Source organism: Bison bison, unplaced genomic scaffold (assembly GCF_000754665.1).
Source record: "Bison bison bison isolate TAMUID 2011002044 unplaced genomic scaffold, Bison_UMD1.0 scf7180017864134, whole genome shotgun sequence".
Lineage (NCBI taxonomy): Eukaryota > Metazoa > Chordata > Mammalia > Artiodactyla > Bovidae > Bison > Bison bison.
In genome coordinates this window covers 1,640,019-1,648,701 of record NW_011494706.1, presented here as the reverse complement: position 1 = coordinate 1,648,701, position 8,683 = coordinate 1,640,019, and the positions used below count along the sequence as shown (strand labels likewise).

The 8,683-nt window shown below is 39.0% G+C and overlaps 1 protein-coding gene across 3 annotated transcripts in view; it reads left to right on the top strand.

Annotated features, from left to right (window-relative positions):
- C1GALT1 (core 1 synthase, glycoprotein-N-acetylgalactosamine 3-beta-galactosyltransferase 1) overlaps positions 1 to 8,683 on the top strand; it is a 48,493-nt gene that overhangs the window by 20,064 nt on the left and 19,746 nt on the right. The window contains exon 1 of one of the 3 annotated variants that reach the window (XM_010839730.1): positions 5,141 to 7,412. The exons of the other annotated variants lie outside the window; for them this stretch is intronic. The gene's annotated coding sequence lies outside the window, so the exon portion shown is untranslated. Of the gene's footprint in view, positions 1 to 5,140; positions 7,413 to 8,683 lie in introns of those variants that run through there. 3 annotated transcript variants of the gene reach the window in all.

Genomic DNA, 8,683 nt, shown 5'->3' with positions numbered 1-8,683 from the left:
CAGCAGGGAGAAGGAAAAATCCAAAAGAATCTACAGAACAAGTCAAAACATAAAAATAATAAATGTTTTTCCTGAGTCACTGCTGTCAGAGTCCTTTCCCCAGCTGGGAGTCCCAGTCCACCTCACCTCCCTAGGATTCCCTCCAACACTGCTGATCTCTGGACCTGCTGTGAGGGCAGCTCAGATTCTAATCTGCTCCTACTCTGTGTTCTTGCCTCCAGTGTCCACAGCTATCAGAACTAGTGCTTTTTCTTTTGTGGGAGCTCTCAGTGACCTTTTATATATTCCACAGACACAGAGTCTGCCTAGTGATCGTGTGGATTTAATCTGCAGCTTGTACAGCTGGTGGTAGGGTTTTGGGTCTTCTTCCTTAGCCACACTGCCCCTGGATTTCAATTGTGGTTTTATTTCCACCTCTGCACGTGGGTCGTCCATTGGCGTTTGCTCCTGAGGCTGCCCCGGAGGACTTGGGTTTGCCTCTCTGAGGGCCAGGTGTGGAGGTGGCGCAGCTGCTGGGGTTGCAGGAGTTCTGGCAGCACCAGGTACTCAGGGAAGTTGGCAGCTAGGGCAGCAGGACATATATAGTGCTCTAGAAGGGTGTGGCAACCAGTATTGGCCAATATGCTCCAGTATTCTTGCCTGGAGAACCCCTCTCTGACAGAGAAGCCTGGCGGGCCACAGTCCACAGGGTTACAACGAATCAGACACTACCAAAGCAAACCTGTGAGCATAGGCACCAGACGTTTTTGCCTGTGGCAGCTCTGCCCCAGTGAGTGTTGAGCGTGAAGGTGGCGCAGCTGCTTGGCTTGCGCGGGCCCTGGCGGCGCCAAGTGTGCAGGGACATGACTGCCTCTGTCACAGGAGTTATGGCCCCATTAGAGTCTTTTTTCAAGCCTCTTGTAGCTGGCCATCAGAAGGCCTCTTTGGCCAGTTTTTCTCCATAGCTCCACCCATTCAGGCACTTAGAGGGCTCCCTTGCCTGGGGTCCTTTTCTGTTGTTCAGTGCATCAGGCACATAGAGGGGCCCCCGCCTGGGGTCCTACAGTATAAATCAGTGTATCAGGCATTTGATGGGCCAGTTTCTCTATTGTTCAGCTGCCAGTGTTGGTGTGGGGGGATAGAGGCTATGGTGATGGCTCCACCCCCTGTGCATGACTCAGCAGGATCGCCTTGCTTCCATGGCTGCCCAGCTTTCCTTCACAGGCATTTCCCACCATAGTCTCCTCCCTCACATCCCACTCTCCACAGTCAACAGCAGCCCTTGTCCTGGGATTGCTCCACAATCCCTAAACTCCAGCTCCCAGCCACTGCAGCATCTAGGGTATGTATGGCTGTGGCAAGGACTGTCTGATTCCAGGGTATGTACGGCCGCAGCAAGGACTGTCTGATTCTCATTCCATTAAGGCTGCCACAGATCAGCTGTTTCCCTCTCAGCCTTACATGTTTCTCCTCTGACTCAGCAAGTTGCCCCAGTGTGGGGATCGGACCCCTGCTTCAGTTCCCCCACCCCTGAGGGCAGGTCCAGTCCTACTCACACTTCTGTTTTCCCACTAGTTCCTTCGTCCTACTGAGTTTTGCACGGGTCTATATATTCTTTTCTGCTGGTCAGGTACTCCTGTCCATTCTCAGCTGGTGTTCTGCATGCTCTTCTGTGTCTGAAGGTTTATTCCTGATGTATCCATGGAGAAAGATGTATTCCACATCCACCTACTCCTCTGCCATCTTCTTCCTCCCCCTGGATTATATCTTTAAGTAGATAATGTACCAAGAATGTGTGGATACTAAGTCCTTTGCATATTTGAGAATGTCTTCCTGTTACATGGATTTTTGAATGACAGTTTGCTGAATATTTAAGTCTATGGGCATGTTTTTCCCCTCAAAAATTTGGGAGTTTTGCACCATTTCTTTGACATACAAGGATACACAGGAGAAAGCTGCCTGATAATTTTTTCCTTGTATTTATGCCTGTTTTTTTTCCATTTAACATGCTTGGTTTGTCCTGGATACTTAGAGTTTTGTTTTGTTTTGTTTTGCTGTAAGTGAAGTTCAGAATCTCTCAACACTGCCCCATCTATTTATATTACATTTTTCTTGATTGTATGTGAGACCTTTAAATATTTTGATGCATGGCCTTCATTTCAGTGCATTTTCCTTTATATCTTTGACTTTGTTTTCGGTTTCATTTGTTATATTCTCTTTTGAGAAATAAGTTCTCTGTTGGCTCTTCCTTTCCCATCTTTTATAGCTCTCAGTTTCTCCATAATTGCTTCAATCCCTTCAGTCTCTAAAAAACTACAAAATAGTCCTAGTTAGCTTAAGATTTTCTTTTTTGTAGAGTAAGCATTCAGGTCTGTGCTTTTCCCTTGTCTTTTGCATCCTGTGTTTATAAATTTTTTCCCACTACAAGGTTTTATGTAGGTTCCTTTTATTTCTGCTTTTTCATTTTTAAATAGAATCAATTCCAGGTAGCTTTGCTTAAAAATTATGTAGATGAAAATCTCTCTTTACCTTGTGTGTGTGTGTGCTCAGTTGCATCTGACTCTCTGTGACCCCGTGGACTGTAGCCCGCCAGGCTCCTCTGTCCTTGCGTTTCTCCAGGCAAGAATAGTGGAGTGGGTTACCATTTCCTACTCCAGGGGATCTTCCTGACCCAGGAATTGAACCTGCATCTCCTGTATCTCCTGCATTGGCAGGCAGATTCTTTACTACTGCGCCACTTGGGAAGCCCTTTATTACCTTTTACGTATAGATAATTGTTTTATTGCACCATTTGGATCTTTCCTTTAAATTCTGAGCTAGAGATCTGTGCTGCTGCTGGCTGACAGCTTCTGTTTCTAGTCATTTAGTTACCTGAGAGAGGTAAATTGGGGGACTGGGACCTTGGACAGCTGCAACTAGGAACTTTGTCTCTGACTTTTTAATTTTTTTTTTTTTAAGACTCTAGGCAGTAGAGGGGCCTTACCAGATTGAAGGCATGTCGTTCAAATTTGTTGTTGCTTTCCATTCTGTCAGGATTAATAGTTCACCTTAAGAAGAGGCTGGGTTTGTTTTATGGGTCAGAATATTTTTCTCTGCATAGTTACCTTTGATCTATAGTGACTGGACATCATTTTACATTCTCATCAGCAGTATATAGTGATCTAGCTTTTCCACATCACCAACGTTTGATGGTATCACTGCTTTTTATTTTAGGCATCCTTATGGGTAAGTAGAGATATCTCATTGTGGTTTTAATTTGCATTTTTCCTCCTGCTAAATGAAGTTGAACATTTTCTCATGTGCTTGTCATCTGTACATCCTCTTCAGTGAACTATCTGTTCATGTCCTTTGCCTATTTTCTGACTAGATTGTTATTTATTTATTTATTTATTTGCTGTTTTAGGATTTTTTTAATATATTTTAAATGCTAGTTCTTTGTTAGTTATGTGATTTGTAAGTATTTTCTTCCAGTTTGTAGCTTATCTTTTCATTCTTTGAGTAGGGTCTTTTACAGAGCAAAAGTTTATCAATTTTTCCCTTTTATGAATTGTACCTTTGGAGTCAAGTCTAAGAACTCTTTGCCTAGCTCTCAATCTCAAAGATTTTTCTTCTGCAACTATAAAAATTTTTCTCATGAAACTATAAAAATTTTATAGTTGCATGTTTTACATTTAAGTCCATGTTTTACATTTGTGGTTTATTGGTGGTTTAGTTGCTCAGTTGTGTCCGACTCTTGCGACCCCATGTACTGTGGCCCGCCAGTCTCTTCTGTCCGTGGAATGCCTGGGGAAGAGTACTGGAGTGGGTTGCCATTTCCTTCTCTAGGGGATCTTCCTGACCCAAGGATTGAACTCGGTTCTCCTGCACTGCAGGCAGATTCTTTACCAACTGAGCTACCAGGGAAAGCTGCATGTTTTACATTTAAGTCCATAATCCATTTTGATTTCATTTTTATGTGATATATGAGATCTGGGTCAGGGTTTAATTTTTGCCTAGAAATATCCAGCACCATTTATCAAAATGTTTATCTTTTCTCTATGTAGTTGCTTTTTGTATCTTTGTCAAATGTAAGTTGAGCATATTTAGGTGGTCTGTTTCTGGTTCTCTCTATTCTATTCCATTGATAGATCCACAAGTCTGTCCCTCCACCAGTACTGTAAAATTGATTTCACTTCTTCAGTACTTGTTTTCAGTAGCTTTATGATGTCTTGAATTCAGGTTGACTGATTCCTCCTACTGTGAGAATCAGAGGGAGAATCAAAGAAAACATGAAAGTTTCAAATATAGCACCTCACATATAGTGTATTCACAAGTATTTATAATTGTGTCACTATATAAGATTCATCCCAGCTTTACAAGGAAAGTGTTTGGGGGGGAAGTTTTTGAAAATCATTTTAATGTGGTTTAAAGGGAGAAATATGTTTTGAATATGTAAATGACACAAGTAAATATGATAATCCAGAACAGATTTATAAATACTAGACTGACAACCCTAGCAAGATATGATATAAAGTACTAAAATTAAAAAAAAAAAAAAAAAAACACTGAAAGTCTAGGATTTTAGGGACTTTATTGTGAATTTCACCGACTTTCTTAAAGCCTTAAGAACTGGAGGAAGGATTTTCTCATGTAATAAAGGGCTTTGAAGTCTTGGTGAGAAGGACATTAGTGACCAATGGAGTGACTGAAAAGCAAGCATAGGAAAAGAGGAGCATTTATCTACAAGGATAAAAGATCAGTCTGCCCTCAGTTTCAGCACCAATGGAAAGACCATGAGTGATTTTTACAGAGTTTTAAGAAGAGAGACTGTACTCGGTCAAGTTGTACTTCATGTATAAAGGCAGTAATAAACATTCTCCAGCCTGCAGACGTTTAGAATATAGCACCAATGACTGCCATTGTAAAAATTACTTGCTGAAACCCAGCCAACAAAAATGTGATATTAATGAAGAACTCAGCTTTAGAGCAGCTGTGATAAAAGAACTATTAATGAGCATAAAATCCAATTTAAAATATATTTAAGATCAAGCAGTCATGGGAATTCCAGTGTAATTCATAGAATATAATCTATGTAAATTTTACAAAATAAAAGTAGTTCACAAAAACTGATTGCATTGGAAGTGTGTGTGTGTATGTGTGTGTGTGTGTGTGTATGCTGATTTACACATTGCCAAAGCAAGAAATCAATCTAAATTTGAACTATGTATTAAAAATAAGGCCTCAGATTGCTTTATGTTTTTCATAATCTTTCTCTTTACTGGGATTGTTTAGAGGAAGGAGGTCACATCATACATGTTTAGCTGATGTTCAAAGTTAATTTAGATTCATTTAATTTTCCTTTTATTCTATAAATTCAAATCTAATTTAACATGTTAAATCTTTAAAGTAACATGACTAATATAATCCCAATTCTGTAAAATGATAGTACAGTGGTTAAGAGTCTGAACTCTTGTTTCCGATTGCTAGTATGACCCAGGGAAGCTTACTAATCTCTCTGTGTCTGAGTTCATCTGTAAAATGGGATTAATAGTCCCTAGTTCATGATTTGTAGGTGATCTATATAAAGCTGTTATCAGTACAGGGCTCAAATGTTAGGTATAATTACCTGTTCCTTTCATCTCTGTTATTCATAAAGGTGTTATTCATGTGTGTAAGGGTACTCACCAAGTGTTAATGGTAATTGTTTCTAAGTGATGGGATTTGGGGCAGTTTCTTTCTCAGGTAGTTCTGTGTTTGCTTGATTTTTTTTTTTTTTTTTAAACCAGTAAAGAGCACAAAACTGTTCCTTAAAAAATGAAACTGAATTTCAGTTGTTCCAGCACTTTTGCATCTAAAATCTATATTTTTTAAGTCTCCTCAAATGATTCTGATTATGCATCAGATTTAGAAAGTGATTGGCATTGATAATTTCCCTGCACTGTGTTCTGTTTGGTATATATTGAAGCCCCTAGAAAGTGTGGTTTGGGTAAGCTATGTCTTCCTCCAGTGTGGTCTACTTCAGCACTCTTGTCAAGAATCTGAAGAGACGAGGGTGATGATTTTGGCCAAAAATTGGAGTGAGGCTTGGGGTACATTCCACTGACATGAAATAGCTCTTTTATGCCAGGAACAGGAAAGAAAAGTGAAGGTATACAGAAATTTAGTCATAAGACAGGAGCCCTTGAAAGGAAATGGGCTAAAAGCAGTAGGGATAAGTCAACCCGTGCCGGCTGAAACTTCTCTAGACAGGAAAGGGTAAGACTATGTCAGGCATCAAACAGCATCACAAAATATTTTAAAGTTAAAAACAAATTTCATAAAATCAAGAAGTTAACTTTCCTTCCATTCACCCCAGAACAGGTGTCTTTCTAAAAAAGTGCCACCTCAACTAAGAAAACCCTGTCTATAACATGTCACTAGCTTTCTACAAATAATACAACCTCCATGCTTCCAAAGTAGGCTTGTTTTGAAGCACAGAATCTTGGGAAATGGTTGGGTAACAGGTTAGTATTCATGCTTACTGGAGCTCGATCAGCACTTCCTTCACTTCAGATAGTTGCTGTGATGATAGAAATAAGAATTTTCTCTGGCCCTGCAGTCCTTACGTCCTCTTCTCAGTCACAGTGCTTCCTGTCTGAGTGTTACTATTATTGAATACCATTGTAACTATTGCTTTCCTGTACCTGGAGTGGTAGACTCTGCAGCCGTGGAAATTTCAATTGGATTTTTTCCCTTCTGAGGCTGTGACGTAATTATATTTGGTGTTAAGATAAGGAAAGTCACAGCCAGTACAAAAAGAAGAAAAAGTCAAAACTACTGTGTTAAAAGACAGAGTGTCAGTGGGAGAATCAGATAACATGGGGACTTGCTTGCAGTGTGACTCCTAGTCGATGTCTTGGCTTCTTAAGTGTCTGCTAGTGTTACCTCAGTAGCTTTCCTCCTGGTTCACCACTTCAGTATTACCCTGCCAGTCTTTCTATATTTACCATAAGAAATTTGGAGTTATGATACCTTTCACTTACTTCTCTCAGCTTGTTTTCAATTCATGGTGCTTTCAAATCACTAACCTCAATTGTAGGTCAGGTGTTAATGCACACTCCACATAATAGCAAACAGAATTGAACAGACGTTTTAATATATAATCTCAGACCAAGATTCTGGCTACAGCAAAGTCTAAAGAACAGGGCTTCAAATAATCTAGAAAATTTTAGAGTTTCAAAAAGAAGCACTTAAAGCAGGAAAGGTATTTTTCCTGAAATAGTAGATTACACCTCTTGAAATCTGAATGGAGATAAAGACAGCAGGAAGGAGAATTTGAGGGCCCTGGCCCTGAGAAAAACAGCAGGAAGACTGGACAAACTGATTTCTGCTTTCCTCTGGGAAATTAAATGGGGGAGTTGAGCAGGACATCTGTACTCATCTATACTTTATTCCCCATGAACTTAAAGTTACAGGTAAGATAAAGCAAAAGAAGTAAACAAGTGCCTGCTAGTTTCATATTGGTAATTTCCATCTCTGGTATTGAGCAACTGTCTTCTCTACCTCCCCTTAGTGTCATTCTTTGCAAATTGGAATTACTATTCAAAAGAGGGCCTGAGATACAAGATAGAGAATAAGCATAGTATAGACCCAGGAATCAAACCAGGGTCTCCTGCATTGCAGGCAGATTCTTTACCATCTGAGCTATCAGGGAAGCCCCATTGGAATAAAGATTTCCATATCAAACATACATACAGTAAATATGTATTAAATTGGATAAAACAAAAGGTCATATGAAAATATTTTTATATAAAGCTTTTCCTAATAAATATTAATATAGAAAAATATATAAATCATAAATGCAGAATTTAATATCTTGAAGACAACATCATGTAGCCACTACTCATTTGTTTTATCTGATTATAAAATACTTTCTTTTTATAGGTGTTTGAATAACATATCTTTTCCCATCCTTTTGCTCTTAACTTTCTGTATGTATTTAATGTATGTCTCTTGTAAGCAGTGTATACTTGGGTTTATTTTTCTTCTAGACTGGTAGGTAATCTTTATCTTTGAATTAAAATCTTAGTCTTTTTACGGTTAATGCCATTGCCAATAAACTTGTGTTTAAGTCAGTTATATTACTATTTGTTTTCTTTCTGTCTCATTTATTTTTATCCATTTCTTCCTTTTTTCTTGCCTTGAAAATACCTTTGATTAAAGTATTAATCATTAAGTGCTGTTTTATTTTTTTCTGTTAGAGTTTTACTTACATATTTTTACTTTTTTTTAACGATTACAATAGTCCTTCTTTTATACTCTCCTAGTCTTTTACAGTCTGATATTAGCATTTTTACACAACAAAATGATTTTAGAACACTTAAACTCCTTGTAGCCTCACAATTTTTGTGCCAGTTTTATCATTTATTGTAATGATAATAGTAACAATGTCTTGTGGGAACATTTTAATGTTTTATCTAGCCAATGTTCATTTGGATTTACTTAGCAATATATATATGGAATCCCAGGTGGCACTAGTGGTAAAAAAAAAAACCTACCTGCTGAAACGGGAGATGCGTAAGAAACCTAGGTTCGATTCCTGAGTTGGGAAGATCCCCTGGAAAAAGGCATGACACGCCACTCCAGTATTCTTGCCTGGAGAATCCCATGGAGAGAGGAGCCTAGTTGGCTACAGCACGTAGGGTTGCAAACAGTCGCATACGCATCAATACATACAGTAACTTTT